The 23648-nt window shown below is 45.9% G+C and overlaps 1 pseudogene; it reads right to left on the reverse strand.

Moving 5' to 3' along the window:
* Positions 1-21892: 21892 nt before the first annotated feature.
* Positions 21893-22031, reverse strand: LOC125555124 (annotated as a pseudogene).
* Between the last annotated feature and the right edge of the window lie 1617 nt (positions 22032-23648).

Raw genomic sequence — 23648 nt, forward strand, 5'->3', positions numbered from 1 at the left:
GGCCCATAACTCTCTCACGGTAATAGTCTCCCAATCTCTCATGTATCTCTTCCTCTCTCATATCTTTCTCTCCAAAATAGATCAGGCCTCACCCTCGTAGTTCTCCTTCCGTTCTTTCCTTTGTCGCCCTTCCCAACTGCAGCATCATCCACCTTCCTGTCAGCGCTAGTGAGCTGCCAAGCGACTAACTGCAGCAGACCGGATTGGCTACAGGACATGGCATGCTTCGGGTAGGCTATAGTGTGCGTGTGGGCTGAGTGTGAGTATGTTGGGCTGACCGTTTCAGCCCAGGCCCATGTAAGCGAGCGATCATATAAGCTCCATCTCCCTTCTGTACTAGGTATAGATTAAGAAAAGAAACGATTGCTTCTCCTACCTTTCTCCTTCTCCAAGTTGCTCCCCTTTTCCCCCGATCCCCAATTCTCCATCGCTACCCTAGGGCTTGGGTATTACAATTGGTATTCAGAGCATCGTCGGTCCAATCCGCGCTTCACACACTCGAGGTTCGCCGGTAACATCGACTGATTGGTAGGTTGACTGCTTCGTGTGGTCGACTATAAATCCGAGATCAGCGTTCGGTCGAACTCAGAGGAAGCGGCGACGGCTCCGTTCAAGCCGAGCGGACAGACAAGGTACTTGGCGGAATCTATGGGGTCGTTCGAGGAATGGGTGATGAAGGAGTTCGAGGCGTTGCGGTTGCTTCAGGCCAAGGTGGAAGGGTCGAGGCGATCCAGGCACGCCTCGACGGGCTGGATGCGAAGTTTGAAGAGCAAGTCTCGTGGCTAGATCAGGTACATGCCAAGGTAAATCTGTCTATGAGTTCTATCGGAGAGATCCACCAAGAGCAAGTTCAGGTGGCGCGAGTGCTGAAGGAATCCACCAGCGTCAGAAATGCCGAGTTGGACCAGATCGCGGCAGAGGGCTGTCTGGGAGCGTCACCGCAGGCGGGAGAAAATTTTGGGGCGCCGACTACATCACGGGCACAGCCGCCACCACAACCACCACCTCCGCCTTTACGACCTCGCCCATCAGCACCACCGCAGGTATCTTTGTAACATCCCAAATTTTCAATTTGGAATGTTATACACTAGATCATCATGCATATCATATTTTCTTGCATTTTGGTTGATCCTAGAAATTTCACGCAACTCAAGGACCTTGGAGAGAGTTGGAGATTTTGTTATTTTCATATTTGAGGGTTTTCTCAAATTTGAAAAGAGGATCATTTGATTTATTTATTTCATCTTCAATAATTTTTCCGATATCGAAAATATGAGAGAGGGAATAATATGACTTTCCCAAAGTTAGGAAAAATGAAGATTTAATGAATAAATCAAATTTTGGTTTTGCCGGAGTTTTATTTGCATTTTATTTGGATAGGGAAAAATGCGCGTTTTCGAAAATTGCATTCTAGGCCTGGAGTAAAGTTCATTTTGTTCGACTCATTTTTAGGAGTCGGGGAAAATTTACTTTAGGTTTTTCGGAGTTCGTTTAGTTTCTTTTTCTTTTGTTTTCTGCGCGCGAAAACCAGTTAAAAAAAAGGAGCCTCCCGCCAGGCTAGCCGGGCCAAAGGCCCAGCCAGCCGGCCACCGCCCCAGCCTCCCTGCGCGCGTGCGCCCCCCAGCCTCCCTACGCGCGTGCACCAGGCGCAGGCCGCCGCCTCGCCTCGTCCTAGACGAGTCCGGTTGGACTCTAGGCTAGCCCCCCTTTCTTTGTTTCGTTTTCCTTTTCCTACTCTATTTCTTGTCCCCTACCCCAAGTCTCTCCTCCCCTCCCCAATATAAATACCCCAACACCCCCCCCTCTAAACCCATCAAATCAAACCCCAAGCCCCAAGCCCCAAGCCGCGCCCCACCCCGCGCCCTACACCACCGCCGCGCCACCCCACACCCGCGCCGCCGCACCTTGCCCACGCCGCCGGAGCCCCTCGCCGGAGACCTCGCCGGAGGTTGCCCCGCGTCTCTTTTCCTCGGATCGTTTTTCTATGTCCGATCTTTTTCTCTTCTGATTCTTTTCTATGATTCGGTTTTGTTCGTTTTCTTTTTTTTCCTCTCCGGAAAAACTAGATCGGTTCTTTCTTTTCGGATTTAGTGTGCCTTTCGGACGTTCGCTTAACGAAACGTGATCACCGATTATTCCGGTTAACGACGCCCGTTCGTTTAACCGTTCGTCTCTTTCTTTTCGTCGGATTTATTCCGCGATCGCGATCTCAGATCCGATCTTTGTTCTAGTTTATCTTCTCGCCCGTTTATCGGAATCAGGTGATTCAAGCGCCTGGAGTTTCTTCGAAACCGCCGTTCCGTCTAATCAACTTAAACAAGTTTTTGCTATGGTAAAATTTGACCTAGTTTCAACTTGCTAGAACCGAGTTGTTTTCTTCCGCCGTTTGTTTTCCGTTTCTTTGTTCGGTTCGTTCTTTCTTTGCAACCGGAGTTCTTAAGTTGAACTTTCTGGTTCGTTCTCTTGTTCGAGTTTTACCTGTGCATTAGATGAGTACTTATTTGTGTGCTTGTTGTTTGTCTGCGATAGATTACCCGGATTGCGCCGCCTGTTACTTCGAATCCCTAGGTCTCGCGGATCATCAGCAAGGCAAGTAACACTTTGATCATACCTTTTCTACAACCCATGTTTTATTGCATTAGATCAATCCTCTCACATTGCATTATTAGGATCTAATTAAATTGTGGGATGGGTAGTAGATGAGGTAGTACCTATTACCTGTATTATTATGAAACCTTTGGGAGCTACTTCTACGTTTGCTTATTATGCCATGCTATGCTAGTAGACGTGGATTGGGTGAGTGATATCCATGACAACTTCTACGTTTGCTTATTATGCCATGCTATGCTAGTAGACGTGGATTGGGTGAGTGATATCCATGACAGATGTGAGTTGATAATTTTAATGGTTTATCTAAGGTGGCAACTTAAACACACATCTGGGTGGATTGAGGCACCTGATGTCTATCAGGACTTGCCTGTTTTTTTTCGGACCGCCACCCAGGCTCAAAGGGATCATAAGATCTTTCATGCTAGAAACTTCCGTGTGCAGCCACAAGCCATTATGGGCTCTGGCATAGTTGACTAAGTTGTGCGAACTCTTACGGGATGGACTAGCAGATGTAGGGGTTGTAGGTGGTACGGTCTACCCCACATGTAAGGTGCTAGCGCTTCTGAAAGACTGTGTCTCGGTCATCCGTCTTCTCAAACACCATGTAGTGCGAGAAACCAAACGGAGGCGATCGAGTCTTGTGGGGAAAAGTGCGCAAACCTCTGCAGAGTGTACAAACTAATCATGATTAGCCATGTCCCCGGTTATGGACATCTTGAGTATCTAGTACTTGAATATCAAGTGAATCTCAACATGTTACTTCTAATTAATGTTGTTGGGTTTTAATTGTTCATTTAATTGGGATCAGAATGCTGTCAACCATTCTCGATGTTTAACAACTACCATGATAGTTAAATAAATTTATTCCTTTGCAGTAGGGAAAAACTGGCTTTACGCAAAACTGTAACCATAGAGCTTTCCACCAGCCAAATATGCATATAGTATAGCTGTTTCATTCCATTACTCTCTATGTGTTACATTGCCAGCATATTCCATGTGCTGACCCGTTTTCGGGCTGCAACTTCTCATGTTGCAGACTTTTCAGACGACGAGTAAGGTGTTTTTAGGTCATGGCCCTATACTCAGTGATGACGTTGGAGTTGATGGACCCATTTATCTTCCGAGTCTTCCGCTGTTATCGTTATTAGATGGCCTTAAGCCATATTTATGGTAATAAGTTCTCTTTGAGACAACGATGTAATAAGTGCGTGATTGCCACTCTGCTATAAATCCTTCGATGTACTGTGTGGTGTCAGCATTACTGATCCAGGGATGACACCCGAGCATAGTAGACTTGATCCATTTGGGTCGGGTCGCTACAGAGATGGTATCAGAGCACACACTGACTATAGGACACGACCACTAAGTTAAAGCCATAGATCACCATTCTCTTCTCATTTTCTAACTCCTCATCTTTTCTACTCTTTTAGGATGACGCACGCGAAGATTAAGTACGCTCAACCAGATGAAGGCACACCATTTGGATTTCACCTGAAGGAAGTCACCAAGTACCTGAACATTGGATTACCAAGATTCACGGGAACCTTCAACGCCACTCTGCCTGAAGAGGAGCGCTGGAAGATTCAAGCTCACGTTCCAGGAAGGACATTCGCGCCAATCACGAAGCCTATAGATAGTGTTTTCAATGCACCAACCTGGAGTTTGGGAAAGAGCATGGCAGCTCATATCACCATAGGACGCATTGGAGAAGTTTATCAAGAAGACCTCAAGACACTATCTACCAGATTTGCAGACGCCGAGATGAACAATGGGAGTTAGTCAGCACCAAGAAGGATAGATCCATTGCATCTTTCATCCAGGAGTTAAACCAGCACATTCGACGCTACGAGAACCAGATGTGCAATGATATGATAGAGTTGAAGAATGCGAAGGCAAGGATCATCGAGCTAGAAGGAGAACTGAAGTCTACACGCAAGGACTACATGGATGAGATCGTAGCTCTAGCAAGACACAATTGCGATCTTAAGCAGGAGATTGAAGAACTCAAGAGCAAGTTAGCATCCAAGGAGGAAGACGAGTACGTCGCATGTCCGGACAACTACATCATCATCGACGACACCGATTCGGATCAAAGTGAACCCGACTTTGAAGACGAAGCTGGAGCAGATATCATGGAGTCTTCCACTGGTTCAAATTTCTAGATGACCACCAGATAGTAGTAGTATTTCCCCCCATGTAAACATTATAGTTCGAGCACTTTTGCGATAGTTTTAGACCGATTGTAAGCCCTTGTTTGATTGAATGAAGTGATTTTGTGTGCATTTGCTCATGTGCATTGGGGTAGTGTTTTCCCTTTAGACCTCACTCTATTCTTAATTCTTGTCTTTTCTAAACCCTCAGATGCCTCCGAGACGTGATAATGGATTTCCACCGGAGCTCACTCAGTTGATCCAGCAACAGAATCAATTGATGCAGATGTTAGTCCAGAATCACCAGAACAACAACAACAACAACCCACCACCACCACCACCACCTGTTGACCACTTGGCCCGTTTCCTTAGGCTGAATCCGCTGGTGTTTTCTAGTAGCACCGAGCCGATAGTAGCAGACGATTGGCTCCGCAAGATAGGAAGGGAGTTGACCACTACAGGATGCACGGATGGTGAGAAAGTGAAGTTTGCCGCTCACCAGCTTGACGGACCCGCGGCAGCATGGTGGGAGAATTTCACAGCCACTTACCCAGTTGACACTGTCACATGGGATCAGTTTCAGCAAGCTTTCCGCACTGCCCATGTTTCAGCAGGAGCTATGGCCCTGAAGAAGCGTGAGTTTCGCAACTTACGCCAAGGAGGAAGGACAGTGGGCCAGTACGTTGACGACTTCAGTAAGTTAGCACGTTATGCCCCAGATGACGTTGCTACGGATGCAGCTAAGCAGGAGAAGTTTCTGGAAGGATTGAATGATGAGCTAAGCATGCAGTTGATGGTAGCAAGTTTCAACAACTACCAGGAGTTGGTAGATCGTGCCATCATGATTGAAGGGAAGCAACAGCAGATTGAGAACCGTAAGAGGAAGTATGGACAGGGGAAGTATAACTCTGGAGCCCAGCAGAAGCCCCGTTTTACCCCTAAACCGGGATTTCAGTTTCAGCATACCCATGGAGGAGGTAGTTCGCACAACCATAATGGCCACAAGAATGGTAATGGGAATGGAGGAAGCAACGGCCAGAACCGTACCATCCCATCGACCCCAACCAAGAGAGACCTGAGTCAAGTCACCTGTTTCAAGTGTTCCAAGACCGAACATTATGCCAATGAATGTCCCGAAGGCCAGAATGGAAATGGCAATGGAAGCTCTGGGAAGAAGCCGAACCCTTTCAACAGGGGACAGGTGAACCACATTAGTGTGGAGGAGGTTGAAGATCAGCCTGATGCAGTAATCGGTAACTTTCTGGTTAAGTCATTTACTGCACTTGTTATTTTTGACACTGGTGCATCGCATTCATACATATCAAGGGGATTTGTGGATAAATATAACCTGCCAACCCAAGCCCTTAGGTCACCCATGTTAGTAAGCTCACCAGGAGTGGAGTTTATGGCTAGACGATGGTGTGATCGGTTACCATTAAGGATTGGTAACTATGTGTTTTCCCTCAGACCTAATAGTATTGGAATCTCAAGGATTGGATGTGATATTAGGCATGGATTGGTTATCAAAGTATGAAGGGAATATTGAGTGTGCTAGTAAGTCAATTTTTCTTACCACACCAGAAGGAAGAAGGATCAAGTATGTATCCCGGCATGTGCCAAACAGGACACAAGTAAACTGCCTAACAGGAGTTGTGCAAGAAGAAGTACCAGTGGTAAAGGATTTTCCTAATGTATTTCCCGAAGAGTTTCCAGGCATGCCACCGGATAGAGACATTGAGTTTTTGATTGAGCTATTTCCAGGCACTGGGCCAATATCGAAGAAACCATATAGGATGCCAGCAAAGGATTTGGTGGAAATTAAGCATCAGATTAAGGAGTTATTGGATAAAGGTTACATACGCCCAAGTTCTTCGCCTTGGGGATCACCCGTACTTCTAGTGGAAAATAAGGATGGATCATTAAGGATGGTTGTAGATTATCGGGGATTGAATGAAGTAACCATCAAGAACAAGTACCCACTGCCAATGATCAACGATCTATTTGATCGGTTGCAAGGAGCTAAAGTGTTTTCCAAGATCGATTTGCAATCAGGGTACCATCAGTTGAAGATTCGAGAGCAGGACATACCTAAGACAGCATTCACCACGAGATATGGACTGTATGAGTATACCGTTATGTCATTTGGATTGACTAACGCACCTGCCTATTTTATGAACCTGATGAACAAAGTGTTTATGGAGTTTTTGGATAAGTTCGTCGTAGTGTTCATTGATGACATTCTGGTTTATTCAAAGAATGAAGAGGAGCATAAGGAACATTTGTGTTTGGTTTTGGAGAAATTAAGGGAACATCAGTTATACGCCAAATTCAGCAAATGTGAGTTTTGGTTGAAGGAAGTTGGATTCCTCGGACATGTTATATCCGGAGAAGGTATAGCAGTTGACCCCACAAAGGTTGAGACCGTAACCGAATGGGAAGCACCAACGACAGTTGGAGAGATCCGGAGTTTTCTTGGACTCGCAGGATACTACCGGAGATTCATTGAGAACTTTTCAAAGATTGCAAAGCCTATGACGGAGTTGTTGAAGAAGGATACTAAGTTCAAATGGACTAAGGAGTGTGAGGCTAGTTTCCAGGAGTTGAAGAAACGTTTGGTTACCTCACCAGTATTGATTTTGCCAGATCAGACCAAGGATTATGAGGTGTATTGCGACGCTTCACGTCGAGGACTTGGAGCAGTGCTTATGCAGGAAGGGAGAGTTGTTTCGTATGCTTCACGGCAACTGAAGCCTGATGAGTTGAATTATGCCACGCATGATTTGGAGTTAGCAGCCATAGTGCATGCATTGAAGACGTGGAGACATTTCCTCATTGGAAATCATTGTGAGGTGTACACGGATCACAAGAGTTTGAAGTACATTTTCACGCAGAAGGAGTTGAACCTCAGACAAAGGAGATGGTTGGAGCTCATCAAGGATTATGACATGAGATTGCATTACCATCCCGGAAAAGCTAATGTGGTAGCTGACGCATTGAGCCATAAGAGCCATGTCAACACCCTAGTGACGGGGAAAATACCCAAGGAGTTAGCAGAAAACCTTCATGAGCTATGTTTGGAAATAGTTCCGAGAGTCTATGTAGCAGCATTGGAGATTCAGTCAACATTGATTTATAAGATCAGAGAAGCTCAGAAATCTGACAAGGAGATTGCTGCTATAAAAGAGAAATTGAGCGAAGGAAAAGCAAAGGGATTTTGTGAGGATGAGCACGATACCTTATGGTTGAGGACCGTGTTTATGTGCCAAATGACCCGGAGATCAGGAAGTTGATTTTGCAAGAGGCACATGATTCACCGTACTCGATTCACCCAGGGAATACCAAGATGTATTTGGATTTAAAGGAAACATTCTGGTGGACCGGAATGAAGAAGGATATTGCAGCATTTGTAGCAGTTTGTGACGTATGTCAGAGAGTAAAGGCCGAGCATCAGAAGCCAGCAGGATTGTTACAACCATTGTCGATACCCGAATGGAAGTGGGATAAGATAGGCATGGATTTTATCACGGGACTACCCAGGACAAAGGCAGGCTACGATTCGATATGGGTAGTAGTTGATCGTTTGACGAAGGTAGCACATTTCATTCCAGTTAAGACCACTTACACCAGCGCTAAGTTGGCAAAGATATACATGACTAGGATCATTTTTTTGCATGGAGTTCCAAGGAGTATCGTATCAGATAGAGGAACCCAATTTACCTCAAAGTTTTGGAATCAGTTGCATGAAACTTTAGGAACCAGATTAGAGTTCAGCATAGCTTTTCATCTGCAGACAGATGGATAGACCGAGAGAGTCAATCAGATTTTGGAAGATATGCTGAGAGCTTGTGCACTAGATTATGGATCTAGTTGGGACGATAACTTGCCGTATGCGGAGTTTTCCTACAACAATAGCTATCAAACCAGTTTGAAGATGGCACCTTTTGAAGCTTTATATGGAAGGAGGTGCAGGACACCATTGTCATGGGACGAATTTGGAGACCGTCAATTCTTTGGACCAGATTTGATTAAGGAGTCTGAACGGAAAGTTAAGTTGATTCGCGATAGGCTCAAGGTAGCCCAGTCCAGGAAGAAGAGCTACGCAGATTCTAAACGCAAGGAGACAGTCTACGAAACCGGAGACAGAGTTTACCTTCGAGTATCCCCACTTCGAGGAGTTAAGCGCTTTGGAGTTAAGGGAAAGTTAGCACCGCGTTTCGTTGGACCATACAAGATCTTGCAACGTATGGGAGAAGTCGCTTATAAGTTGGAATTACCAGAGGGACTGTCAGGAGTTCATGATGTATTCCATGTTTCTCAGCTGAAGAAATGTCATGCCGAGATGGCGGAGGTACCGCTAAGAGATACAGTGCCACTCGAAGCAATTCAATTGAAGGACGACTTAACGTATGAGGAGAAGCCAGTCAAGATTCTCGATTATGCCAGCAGAGTTACCCGCAGCAAGGTTATCAAATTTTGCAAAGTTCAGTGGAACCACCACTCAGAGGATGAAGCCACCTGGGAAAGAGAAGAAGAATTACTCAAGGACCACCCTCACCTATTTTTTAGCCAACCCGAATCTCGAGGGCGAGATTCATCTTAAGGGGGGTAGGTATGTAACATCCCAAAATGTTATACACTAGATCATCATGCATATCATATTTTTCTTGCATTTTGGTTGATCCTAGAAATTTCACGCAACTCAAGGACCTTGGAGAGAGTTGGAGATTTCGTTATTTTCATATTTGAGGGTTTTCTCAAATTTGAAAAGAGGATCATTTGATTTATTTATTTCATCTTCAATAATTTTTCCGATATCGAAAATATGAGAGAGGGAATAATATGACTTTCCCAAAGTTAGGAAAAATGAAGATTTAATGAATAAATCAAATTTTGGTTTTGCCAGAGTTTTATTTGCATTTTATTTGGATAGGGAAAAATGCGCGTTTTCGAAAATTGCATTCTAGGCCTGGAGTAAAGTTCATTTTGTTCGATTCATTTTTAGGAGTCGGGGAAAATTTACTTTAGGTTTTTCGGAGTTCGTTTAGTTTCTTTTTCTTTTGTTTTCTGCGCGCGAAAACCAGTTAAAAAAAGGAGACTCCCGCCAGGCCAGCCGGGCCAAAGGCCCAGCCGGCCGGCCACAGCCCCAGCCTCCCTGCGCGCGTGCGCCAGGCGCAGGCCGCTGCCTCGCCTCGCCCTAGCCGAGTCCGGTTGGACTCTAGGCTAGCCCCCTTTCCTTGTTTCGTTTTCCTTTTCCTTCTCTTTTTCTTGCCCCCTACCCCAAGTTTTCTCCTTCCCTCCCCAATATAAATACCCCAACACCCCCCCCCTCTAAACCCATCAAATCAAACCCCAAGCCCCAAGCCCCAAGCCCTCCACCGCACCCCACCTCGCGCCCTACACCGCCGCCGCGCCACCCCACACCCGCGCCGCCGCCCTTGTGCCCTAGCGCCGGCGCCGCACCTTGCCCACGCCGCCGCCGCCCTACGCCACGCCGCCGGAGCCCCTCGCCGGAGACCTCACCGGAGGTTGCCCCGCGTCTCTTTTCCTCGGATCGTTTCTTCTAATCGTTCCGATTCTTTTCTTCTCTTCTGATTCGTTTTCTAGATCGGTTTTTCGTTTCGGTTTTCTTCTCCGAAACCCTAGATCGGATTCGTTTTCTTTTCCGATTTAGTTGCCTTTGGACCGTTCGCCGGACCGTTCGTCTCAACGAACGTGATCACCGATTTTCTCGGTTAACGATGCCCGTTCGTTTAACCGTTCATCTCTTTCTTTTCGTCGGATTCATTCCGCGATCGCGATCTCAGATCCGATCTTCGTTCTAGTTTATCTTCTCGCTTGTTTATCGGAATCAGGTGATTCAAGCGCCTGGAGTTTCGTTTCGAAACCGCCGTTCCGTCTAATCAACTTAAATAAGTTTTTGCTACGGTAAAATTTGACCTAGTTTCAACTTGCTAGAACCGAGTTGTTTTTCTTCCGCCGTTTGTTTTCCGTTTCTTTGTTCGGTTCTTTCTTTCTTTGCAACCGGAGTTCTTAAGTTGAACTTTCTGGTTCGTTCTCTTGTTCGAGTTTTACCTGTGCATTAGATGAGTACTTATTGTGTGCTTGTTGTTTGTCTGCGATAGATCACCCGGATTGCGCCGCCTGTTACTTCGAAACCCTAGGTCTCACGGATCAGCAGCAAGGCAAGTAACACTTTGATCATACCTTTTCTACAACCCATGTTTTATTGCATTAGATCAATCCTCTCACATTGCATGATTAGGATCTAATTAAATTGTGGGATGGGAAGTAGATGAGGTAGTACCTATTACCTGTTTATTATGAAACCTTTGGGAGTTACTTCTACGTTTGCTTATTATGCCATGCTATGCTAGTAGACGTGGATTGGGTGAGTGATATCCATGACAGATGTGAGTTGATAATTTTAATGGTTTATCTAAGGTGGCAACTTAAACACACATCTGGGTGGATTGAGGCACCTGATGTCTATCAGGACTTGCCTGTTTTTTTTCGGACCGCCACCCAGGCTCAAAGGGATCATAAGATCTTTCATGCTAGAAACTTCCGTGTGCAGCCACAAGCCATTATGGGCTCTGGCATAGTTGACTAAGTTGTGCGAACTCTTACGGGATGGACTAGCAGATGTAGGGGTTGTAGGTGGTACGGTCTACCCCACATGTAAGGTGCTAGCGCTTCTGAAAGACTGTGTCTCGGTCATCCGTCTTCTCAAACACCATGTAGTGCGAGAAACCAAACGGAGGCGATCGAGTCTTGTGGGGAAAAGTGCGCAAACCTCTGCAGAGTGTACAAAATAATCATGATTAGCCATGTCCCCGGTTATGGACATCTTGAGTATCTAGTACTTGAATATCAAGTGAATCTCAACATGTTACTTCTAATTAATGTTGTTGGGTTTTAATTGTTCATTTAATTGGGATCAGAATGCTGTCAACCATTCTCGATGTTTAACAACTACCATGATAGTTAAATAAATTTATTCCTTTGCAGTAGGGAAAAACTGGCTTTACGCAAAACTGTAACCATAGAGCTTTCCACCAGCCAAATATGCATATAGTATAGCTGTTTCATTCCATTACTCTCTATGTGTTACATTGCCAGCATATTCCATGTGCTGACCCGTTGTCGGGCTGCAACTTCTCATGTTGCAGACTTTTCAGACGACGAGTAAGGTGTTTTTAGGTCATGGCCCTATACTCAGTGATGACGTTGGAGTTGATGGACCCATTTATCTTCCGAGTCTTCCGCTGTTATCGTTATTAGATGGCCTTAAGCCATATTTATGGTAATAAGTTCTCTTTGAGACAACGATGTAATAAGTGTGTGATTGCCACTCTGCTATAAATCCTTCGATGTACTGTGTGGTGTCAGCATTACTGATCCAGGGATGACACCCGAGCACAGTAGACTTGATCCATTTGGGTCGGGTCGCTACAATCTTTCACATCGCCGGGTCTGGATGAGCAGAGTAGCAAGCGACCCTGGATGCCTAAGATGGAGTTCCCTAAGTTTGACGGCGAGAATGTACGCATATGGGTGGACAATTGTGAAGCTTATTTCCTGCTATATCAGATTCCCGAATCCTTCAAGCTAATGTCCGCATCCCTGCACTTGCAATGCAATGCCGCTCACTGGTTTCAGTCATATAAACTGACAGAATACTGCAGTACTTGGGAAAAAATTTGTACAGCAATTACACAGGAGTTTGAGGTCAATGTACACAGAACTTGCATGAGAGACTTGCTGATGTTGCGTCAGCACGGCACGGTTCAGGAATACCGTACTGCATTCCATCAGATTGTGTACCAAGTTCGCATGTATGAGGGCAATCTCAGTGAAACAATGCTGGTCACACAATTTGTGTTGGGACTGAAGGAGGAACTGAGAGTTGCGGTTGAAATGCAATTGCCCAATACTGTGACTAGTGCCTGTGAATATGCTCTGGTGCAGGAGGCTTTGCTTGATCGGGCCAAACAAGGGAACAACAAGCTGGCTCGGTCTGCAATGTACACTAAACTGCAACCACGCACAGAGCAGACTCAACGACCTCAGCTAGCTGCCGGAGATATGTGGAAGGCACGCCAGCTGAAGGACTACCGGTGACAGAATGGACTCTGTTACAGTTGTGGCGACAAGTTCTCACCAGGTCATGTTTGTGCTAGCAAACAGGTGGCCCAGATCAAGGCCCTGAACATGGCTGAAGGGGCCACTCAGTTGACTGATGCAGTCTTCGATGCAATAGCTACACAGGAGGCGGTTGAGGAAGCTGCTGCATATCTTTCAGTCAATGCCCTAGCAGGAACCACAAATACTAAAACCATTCAGATTAGAGCTTTGGTAGGAAATCACGTGATGCTACTGTTAGTTGACTCAGGCAGCTCTTATACTTTTCTGGATCAACAGTTGGCAGACAAACTGAAATATCCAACAGTACCCTTACCTCAGCCTATGACTGTGAAAGTTGCAAATGGGGAGAAATTGCAGTGCACCCACATGGTGCAGGGACTGAATTGGTGGACGCAGGGGCATACCTTCTCCACAGATATGAGAGTTCTGTCATTGGGGGGCTATGATGCCATACTTGGGATGGATTGGCTCTCACAATGGAGTCCAATGACATGCCACTGGGAGGAACAATGGATCCAGTTCCAAGGTAAAGCTACTACAGTCACACTGCAAGGTCTGAAGATACAACCAGTAACTCAACTGCAAGAGTTGACAATGGATCAAGTGGTGAAGTGTCACAAAGAGAATGATATTTGGGCCACTGCAGTGCTATCTGTCCAAACAATGCCATCTGTATCTCCAACTCCAGAATGTATTCAGGACACCATAAACTCTTTTGCTGATATATTCCAGGAGCCCAAAGAATTACCACCCCATAGAGAGTTTGACCATGCTCTCTACTGCCCAACACTACGCCGGTGAATGTCAGGCCTTACAGGTACTCTCCCCTTCAGAAGGATGAGATAGAAAGACAAGTCTCTGAAATGCTAGCAGCAGGAATTATCTCTCCCAGCATGTCCCCGTTTTCCTCCCCAGTTCTGTTAGTGAAAAAGAAAGATGGAACTTGGCGATTCTGTGTGGACTACAGAAGGTTAACTGCAGTGACTGTTAAGAACAAGTTTCCTATGCCAGTTGTGGATGAGCTGTTGGATGAGCTTGGGGTACCAAATGGTTCACCAAACTAGACCTCAAGGCCGGATATCATCAAATCAGAATGGTAGAGGCTGATGAGCATAAGACTGCTTTCAAGACCCATTTTGGACAGTTTCAATTTAGGGTCATGCCATTTGGTCTATCAGAAGCACCGGCAACTTTTCAGTGCATTATGAATTTCATATTTGGTGGATTAACAAGGAAATTTGTTTTGGTTTTCATGGATGACATATTGGTCTTTAGCAGAAATTTGGAAGATCATAAGAAACATCTACAACAGGTTTTTCAAATTTTGAGAGAACACCAACTCTATGTCAAACTCAGTAAACGTTCTTTTGCCCAACAGCGGTTAGAGTATTTAGGCTACATTATTTTTGACAAGGGTATGGCCACTGATCCAAGCAAGACAACCGCTATGGTCAACTGGCCAGTTCCTACTACAGTCACTGAGCTCAGAGGATTTCTTGGACTCACTAGTTACTATAGGAAGTTTGTGCAACATTATGGGATTACTGCCAAACCACTTACCAACTTACTGAAGAAGAAGGCCCTTCAATGGACGGCTGAAGCACAAACTGCCTTTGACCTTCTCAAGCAGGCTATGACTTCTACTCCAGTCTTGGTATTACCCGATTTCAACAAACCTTTCTGTATAGAAACAGATGCTTGTGACTCTGGTATTGGAGCAGTTCTTACACAGGACGGACACCCTGTGGCCTACTATAGCAAGTCTCTAGGGCCAGCCAATCAGAAATTGAGCACTTATGAGAAAGAATTTCTAGCTATTATCATGGCCATTGAGAGGTGGAGATGCTACGTTTGCAGGGGCCCATTTATGATCAAAACCGACCACAAGAGCTTATGTCACTTGGAAAACCAAGCCCTTACTTCAGATCTTCAGAAAAAGGCTATGATGAAACTAATTGGGCTCCAATTCCAGTTCTAGTACAAAAAAAGGGTGAGGACAACAAGGCCGCTGATGCTCTATCTAGAGTGGGCCATGTGTTCGCCTTACCTGCAGTCTCCTCAGGTCAGTCTGTCTGGATTCAGGAAATACTCAACTCTTATGAGATTTATTGCAAGGCTCAACACCTCCTACAGAAACTGGTGGTCAACCCTGATGAAGAACCTGAGTTTTCTTTGGAAAAGGGTCTCCTCAAACACCAAGGCAGAATTTGGGTTGGGGCCAATGCAGGTTTGCAAAAAAAATCATTGAAGCACTCCACTCTTCTCCTGTGGGAGGCCACTCTGGCAGTCAGGCCACTTATCAGAGAGTGAAGAAATTATTCCACTGGTATGGCTTAAAGGAAGCAGTGGCAAATTTTGTGCAACAGTGCCAGGTTTGTCAACAAGCCAAACATGAGCATTGCAAGTATCCTGGCTTGCTTTGTCCATTGCCTATTCCCAAAGGACCCTGGGAAGATATATCCATGGACTTCATCGAAGGATTACCCAAATCATCTAGATATTCAGCGATCCTGGTAGTTGTGGACAGGTATACAAAATATAGTCATTTCATTGCTCTCAAACACCCTTTCACTACTGCTCAGATAGCACAAACATTTCTGCTCCACATTGTTAAGTTGCATGTCATGCCCTATACAATTACTTCCGACAGAGACTAAATATTTACAAGTCACTTCTGGAAAGAGCTGTTCAGGTTGTGGGACCAAACTACTAATGTCCACTACCTACCGCCCCCAAACTGATGGGTAAACCGAGAGGGTTAACCGGTGTTTAGAGATGTATTTGAGATGCGCAGTTTCTGAACACCCACAACAATGGTCTCAGTGGCTTCCCCTTGCCAAATTCTGGTACAATTCATCTTACCACTCGTCTCTGGGCTGCACTCCTTTCGAAGCTATTTATGGTCATGAACCAAATTTGGGACAGTTACCTCAACCCTTGCAAGCCACACATCCTGATCTGCACAGTTGGCTGCAAGAGAGACCACTATTCTGAGTTCCTCCATCAACACTTGAACAGAGCCCAAACAAAAATGAAGTCTGATGCTGATAAGAAGAGGTTTCCTAGGGAATTTACAGTAGGAGAACAAGTATTTCTGAAGCTGCAACCATATGCTCAAGCATCCATGGTCAATCAGCCTTATCCCAAACTGGCAATGAAGTTCTTCGGGCCTTTTGAAATACTGGAGAAGATTGGACCCTCTGCTTATAAACTGCTCCTCCCGCTTCTTCAGCCACTTAGGAGGACCATGACACAGTGAGGCAGCGATTTCCACTGGCTCCAGCTTGGGGACAAGTTGTTTCTTCAGGCAGGGGTACTGTCAGCGCTAGTGAGCTGCCAGGCGACTAACTGCAGCAGACCGGATTGGCTACAGGACACGGCATGCTTCGGGTAGGCTATAGTGTGCGTGTGGGCTGAGTGTGAGTATGTTGGGCTGACCGCTTCGGCTCAGGCCCATGTAAGCGAGAGATCATATAAGCTCTGTCTCCCTTTTGTACTGGGTATCGATTAAGAAAAGAAATGATTCCTTCTCCTACCTTTCTCCTTCTCCAAGTTGCCCCCCTTTTCCCCTGATCCCCAATTCTCCATCGCTACCCTAGGGATTGGGTATTACACTTCCCTGACCACCGCTCTTCCTTGCCGCATCATATCCACATTGGAATCGATCTGAAAAAATAAGGTACGATTCAACCCATCCTCTACTGCTGCTAGGTATTCATCCACGTTGGAATCTATCTGAAAAAACTAGGTACGATCAAACTATACTGTTGCTAGGTACGGTCCAATCCATCATCCAGTGATGTTTGGGATGCAGCTTTCAACTTTTGGCCACGCAGTAATCCAACATATATTTTCAGGACCGGAGATGAATCTGTCCATTGTGGATGATGCAGCCGAGGAGGCGTACCATGTACCATTACTGTTTCAAGCAGATTGGATGGCCGTCTCTGTCAACCAACGACGGAGGTACAACAAAGTTGTTTACCTGCTCGGCACCATTCAATTTGTTTCACCGCTCACCTCTGTATCTAGAAGAATTTCCTAATTTGCATAAGTGTACTCATATAATTTATCTCTAATACACTGTCCAGATGGTTGATGCAAGCTCTGCAATTTTGTAATGAAGATTTGTGGTAACTGCATATATAAGTAAACTGGGATGGACTAATCTCTGTTTATCATTTTTATAACTTTATTAGAAAAAAGGCCCTCATGCACATAGTGGGCAGTCATGTACAACTGATATAGTTGATGTTTGAAAACAGTTGGTACAAGGTATGTGGCCTTTTGCATTTTTTCCAGACCTATTTTTTTCTGAATTCTGGTGAGTCGGTAAAGACAGTAGATCGAGATATTTCAGTCCCTACAGATGCTTTGTTTATTTGAGGATTAAGCCTTAAACATGTTCCAGTTTCCAGTCCGTTACATTTGATTACTTATTTATCGAGTTACTAGAAACTGTTTAGGCTTCCAATTTATTCTCAGTTATGTTGTGATGGGTTGCGCACGTGAATTGACATAAAAAACCACTTATTTTGATAAGCCAAAAGCATGTACATTTACTTTCCTATTATGGAAAAATCCAAACATCAATTTACTGGGTCAAAGAAACCATTCGATATATCAGTTTTTGTTGGTGTGGAAGGCAGACTATACAAAGTGTTCCCAGCTTATTATAATTTGGTATACTATAGATATGGCATGTGTGCGATGGCGGAAACGTCTTACCCTATCTTGGGCGACGTGCTACGTGTTATATAGCAGGCGCGCAATAACCCTGAGGCGCATACATGAGTTGGTTGAGAAGATAAGAGAGAATCGGGATACAACTTGAGGAGAAAGAAAAGCAAGAGATAGACTTGGTTACAACCGAATAGATATCATATCCTAGTTAAACTACCTCTGAACTATCTCTGAAGATCCTCTTCTGTCACGTATGTGCCATGTATGTTTAACATCCCCCCTTAATCACAACTTCATCAAGTTGAGGTTATGTTTAAAATTTTCAAAGCTTCTCACAGGCAAAGCCTTTGTAAATCCATCTGCAAGCTGATCTTTGGAGTGGATAAAGCGAATATCAAGTTGCTTTTGAGCAACTCTCTCACGAACAAAGTGAAAGTCTATTTCAATATGTTTTGTCCTTGCATGAAAAACTGGATTGGCAGATAGATAAGTTGCACCGAGGTTATCACACCACAGATATGGAGCTGGTGTGTTCTTTATGCCCAGTTCTTTCAGCATGGACTGAACCCATATATTCTCAACTGTAGCATTTGCCAGTGCTTTATACTCAGCCTCTGTGCTGGATCTAGAAACAGTGGCCTGTTTTCGAGCACACCATGATATTAAATTTGGTCCAAAAAAGATTGCAAAACCTCCAGTGGAGCGTCTGTCATCCAGGCATCCTGCCCAATCTGAGTCAGAAAAAGCACTAACAAGATTTGAAGATGACTTGCTGAAATCTAGACCAATGTTCAAAGTTCCTTTGACATATCTCACTATGCGTTTTGCAGCAGTAAAATGGACATTAGTAGGTGCATGAAGAAACTGGCACACTTTGTTAACAGCAAAAGATATATTAGGTCTGGTCAAAGTGAGATACTGAAGTGCTCCTACCAAGCTCCTGTATTTTGTGCTATCTTCTGGACTCAAGAGATTTCCTTCTGTGAGAGACAGCTTTTCTGAGCTAGATAATGGAGTAGGTGTTGGCTTACAGCCTTGCAGACCAGCCTCTTTTACCAAATCAGCTGCATACTTTTCCTGAGAGAGATGAAGCCCACTTGCATGTTTCTTCACCTCAATTCCAAGAAAATAGTGCAAGTCACCAAGGTCCTTTAGAGCAAAATCTTCACTCAAATCTTTTAACAGTCCTGTGATTGCTTCATTTGATGAGCTTGTCACAATGATATCATCAACATATATCAAAACACATATGCATGTGTTGGACTTGTTTTAAATGAACAAAGAAGTGTCAGATTTGGATGGAATAAAGCCAAGTGCTTGCATTTTATGACAGAGATGAGAGTACCATGCTCTCGGTGCTTGCTTCAATCCATAAAGTTCCTTGTCCAGTTTGCACACATAAGAAGGGGAATTTTTGCTTTCAAACCCAGGAGGTTGCTTCATGTACACTTCCTCTTCCAAAACACCGTGAAGAAACGCGTTCTGAACGTCTAACTATCTAAGACTCCAGCCCCTAGAAACAGCAATAGACAAAACAAGACGGATGGTTGCAGCTTTAACAACTGGACTAAAAGTATCCTCATAGTCAATACCATACCGTTGTTTAAATCCTTTTGCAACGAGTCTAGCTTTGTAACGGTCAATAGTTCCATCAGACTTTCTCTTGATCCTGAATACCCACTTGCAATCAATTAAATTTTTACCTTGCTGTGGAGGAACTAAGTGCCATGTCTTATTTTTCTTTAGAGCTATGTACTCTTCATTCATCGCTTTCTTCCATTTCTCATCACCAAGTGCTTCTTCTAAAGTATGAGGTTCACCTAGTTCACCTGTAGAAAAAACCATGCCATATTTTGTTACACGTTTGTAATAAACAGGTTGTATTACTCCCTTTTGTAGTTGTGTACGCCGAGGAGAAGTGCCCAGATTTTCAGCCACAGATGATCCCACAGCTTGAACATGAGTTTCTGTAGGAGCCGATCCCGAGGACGATCCGCGTGCAATAGCAGCAGATTCTGTCCCGCTTGGATTTTCTGTGGCAAGTGGTAGCGGCTGCCCGTGTGCAGAATCTGCAGAGGATCCCGCCCCAGCAGCAGGTTCATCATTGCCACATGATGGCGAATCGGCCTCGGGTGTGACACCGGTCGGGTGCATGCGCGAATCAGCGCTGGATCCCGCGCCAGCTTTGGGCCCCGCACCGGTCGGGCGGACCAAGTGGCGCCGCTTGTAACACACCGGTTGGCCGGTGAAGCGTGCGCCGCCTGCGTCAACCGTGGGCTGACAAGTGGCGGATGACGGTTGGTGCGGAGGTGACGACGCGCCGCATCCCGTGAGCGGTGGCCGCGTGGAGCGCGCCTGGTTCGAGGCGGGCGTGCGCGCTACTGGCGCCCCTGACGCGTCTGCCGCCGCTGATCCCGAGGCGGATCTGATACTCTGCAGGCGCAGGAGAACGGATCCCGAGGAGGATTTGTCTCCAGATTCCGGGCACATGAAATATGGCGCTGGTGGAGGATTTTCTTCACCATTTTCTTCCCTGATTTCGCCATTTGCCTCGCTGCTTTCACAACACCACAAGGCTCATGCATATCATCAGTAAGAGGGTTAGTCAGTAGTTGATCATCACCATTGTTTCCCCCTTGATCAACACCGGGGAGATGAGGAGGCAAAAGAAGGATCTCTTGGCGAAGAAGGGCACCGGCGTTGGGGTGAAGATCAGCAAAAGGAAATTTGGTTTCATCAAAGATAACATCGCGTGAGATATACACACGACCAGTGGCAACATCGAGGCACTTGACACCTTTATGTTGGGTGCTATAGCCTAGGAAGACACACTGTTTTGAGCGAAACATGAGCTTTCGAGTGTTGTATGGGTGAAGATTGGGCCAACAGGCACACCCAAAAACACGGAGAGATTTGTAGTCGGGTTTAACATGGAAGAGTCGTTCTAGTGGTGTTTCATTGTTGATGACACGACTAGGAAGCATGTTTATGATGTGGTCTGCTGTGATGGAAGCCTCATCCCAGAACTTGAGGGGCATAGATGCGCCAGCTAGAAGGGCTAAACCAACCTCAACTATATCTCGGTGCTTGCGTTCAGCAGAGCCGTTCTGTTGATGAGCGTGAGGGCATGACACATGATGTGATAGGCCAAGGTTTTGGAAGAAGGAATTTAATTTTTCATATTCCCCTCCCCAGTCCGACTGGACAACAATGATTTTACTATCAAATTTTCGTTCAACGAGAGCTTGAAAGTTTTGAAAGACTTGAAAAACATCGGATCTTTTCTTGAGAAGATAAATCCAAGAAAATTTGCTGTAGTCATCTATGAAGCTCACATAGTAAGTGTGTCTACCAACAGAACTAGGAGCAGGGCCCCATACATCAGAGAAGATTAATTGCAAGGGTTTGGTAGAAACACTAGTGGATATGGGATAAGGCAATTGTTTCACGATCACGCTCACCAACAAACGGGAGCTTATTTTTCCTAAGAAGTTTTTCAACTAAAGAGAAAGCAGCATGTCCTAATCTATCGTGCCACCGTGTTGATGAGAGTTTGGCAGCACCATAGGCTTGTTTATTTAATCTTCTACGCTCCGGAATCAACGGGTAGAGCCCTCGAACACATCTACCTCGATAGAGCACTTTCTTTGTTGCCTGATCCTTGATCAAGAAAAAATGAGGATGAAACTCAAGGAAGACATGGTTGTCAATGGCAATTCTATGAACAGAAAGAAGATTCTTGTCGGCACTAGGAACTAGCAAAATTTTCTTTATATGAAGTTTACGACGAGGGGTACTAAAAAGTGAGTGACCAACATGACTAATCCTCATACCTTCGCCGTTGGCGGTGTAGATGTGATCCTTGCCCCGGTATTTTTCCTTCATGGTGACCTTCTCGAGTTCGTTGGTGATGTGGTTGGTAGCCCCACTATCAACGTACCAGTTCGTGTCAATGTCGTAGGAGCCATCCGCAGCCGCAGCAACCTTGTCCTCGTCTTGGGAGGAGTCCTCATCTTCACCGTAGCAGTACCGCTAGTCCTTGGCTGTATGCCCAAGCTTGCCACAGATCTGGCAGCGGGGCGCATCAGGACGGGACCGGCTGGAGCCGCCGCCGCGGCGAGGCTGGGAGTTGATGGAGCGGCCGCCGCGAGAGTTGGAGGAGCCGCCAGTGTTGATGTTTCCTCCTGACCGCCCCTTCTTGCGGGGAGATCCACGCGAGCAAGAGCCGCCACCACGGCCGCGAGACGCGGCGTTGGCCGAAGACTTGAAGCCGCTGGAGGAGCCGTGGAACTGCGCCATGCGCTGATCGAAGTTGCTCAGCATGGCAAAGAGCTCGTCGAGGGTGACGGACATGACGCGGGCGTCGAGAGCGGAGACGAGCGGCTGGTAGTCGATGTCGAGGCCATGGAGGATATACGAGATCAACTCGTCATCCTGGATGGGTTTTCCGGCGGCGGCGAGTTCATCGGCGAGGCCGCGCAGGGAGGCGAAGTAGGAGGCAACCGATTGGTTGCCCTTCTACGCGTTGATGAGTGCAGTCCTGATGTTGTTGACGCGGCTGAGGGACTGGGACGAGAACATGCCCGCCAAGGCCACCCTTGGACAGAGTACTCAGCAGATAGCCAAGCACTTGTTGATCCTCCCGGACCCAAAGTGGGTGGAGAGGGTTGGGCTCAGAGGACTCCTTGCCGTCCTTGTCCTTGGTGACGTGGAGTCGGGCCGGCTCCGGCGCAGTGCCGTCGACGTAGCCGAAGACACCGGTGCCTCGCAGGTGGGGTGTGACCTGCGTGCGCCACAGCACGTAATTCGTGCGGTTGAGCTTCTCGGTGACCTGGCCATTGAGGCTAGGTTGAGCTGCGCCAGAGGATGAGACATGTCTATGCACTAGATGCAATCGGGAGGCTAGATTAGAAGAGGAAGGCTCTGATTACCATGTGCGATGGCGGAAACGTCTTACCCTATCTTGGGCGACGTGCTACATGTTATATAGCAGGGGCGCAATAACCCTGAGGCGCATACATGAGTTGGTTGAGAAGATAAGAGAGAATCGGGATACAACTTGAGGAGAAAGAAAAGCAAGAGATAGACTTGGTTACAACCGAATAGATATCATATCCTAGTTAAACTACCTCTAAACTATCTCTGAAGATCCTCTTCTGTCACGTATGCGCCATGTATGTTTAACAACATGTGTAGTTTTTTTTGTTAAATCTTCCACCAGAAATGTTATTTCAGAAGGTTGGTGCTGACACCCAATAAGATCCTCCTAGATCGGCTCTCTATCTAGCACATTACTCGGTGGATATGACAGGCAACCTTCAGTTTCAGGGAGAGTACCTTTTTGGCATGTTGCTATTCTTATAAAGAGTAATCTCCCATTGCACCTAACTTGCATAGGATTGTTGGATCATCACAAGATTTCCTTTATGATTACGGACGTAACTTTTATTACCATAATTCATCAACAATCATGCATTGATCCATTGGTAAACATATTAGATGAAAAAACTGTTATAGGCTCACTATATACGTGAACAAATCTAGAGCCTATGGAATATTGAATGGTAAAGAGGGATTTATCATTTCACTTTACATGACACTGTTGGGACATACCCGGTCCGGCGATGAACGCCGAGTAGCCTCTAGCGACACGAACACCGGACGAAGAAAAAGAGGACACAGGACACAAGAAATTTTCCCGGCCGGCGCATGAACGCCGCCGTGGGCGCACGAACGCCCCAATCTTTTCTTTGTATTCACAGACTACATGCTCGGCAACTCTACTAGAGCACAACGGATTACATGGCAGTCTTATAGCCCAGCTAACCCAACGCCTGAGCAACCCATTCCAGCGAGTTACGCGCACGCACGCGTGAACTCCACAACGGGCTTCCCTCGCATGATCCGCATGACTCAACCCACGTCTTGATGCTTCTTCACAAGACCCGGCCAAGCCTGCATGTATCTAGCCTGCACGTACTAAACTGACTAACCAACACATGCAACTCCACATCCGCTGCTACAGGCCTAGTACTACCACCACGGGCACACACATGCCAA

This window comes from Triticum urartu, chromosome 4, assembly GCF_003073215.2.
Source record: "Triticum urartu cultivar G1812 chromosome 4, Tu2.1, whole genome shotgun sequence".
NCBI lineage: Eukaryota > Viridiplantae > Streptophyta > Magnoliopsida > Poales > Poaceae > Triticum > Triticum urartu.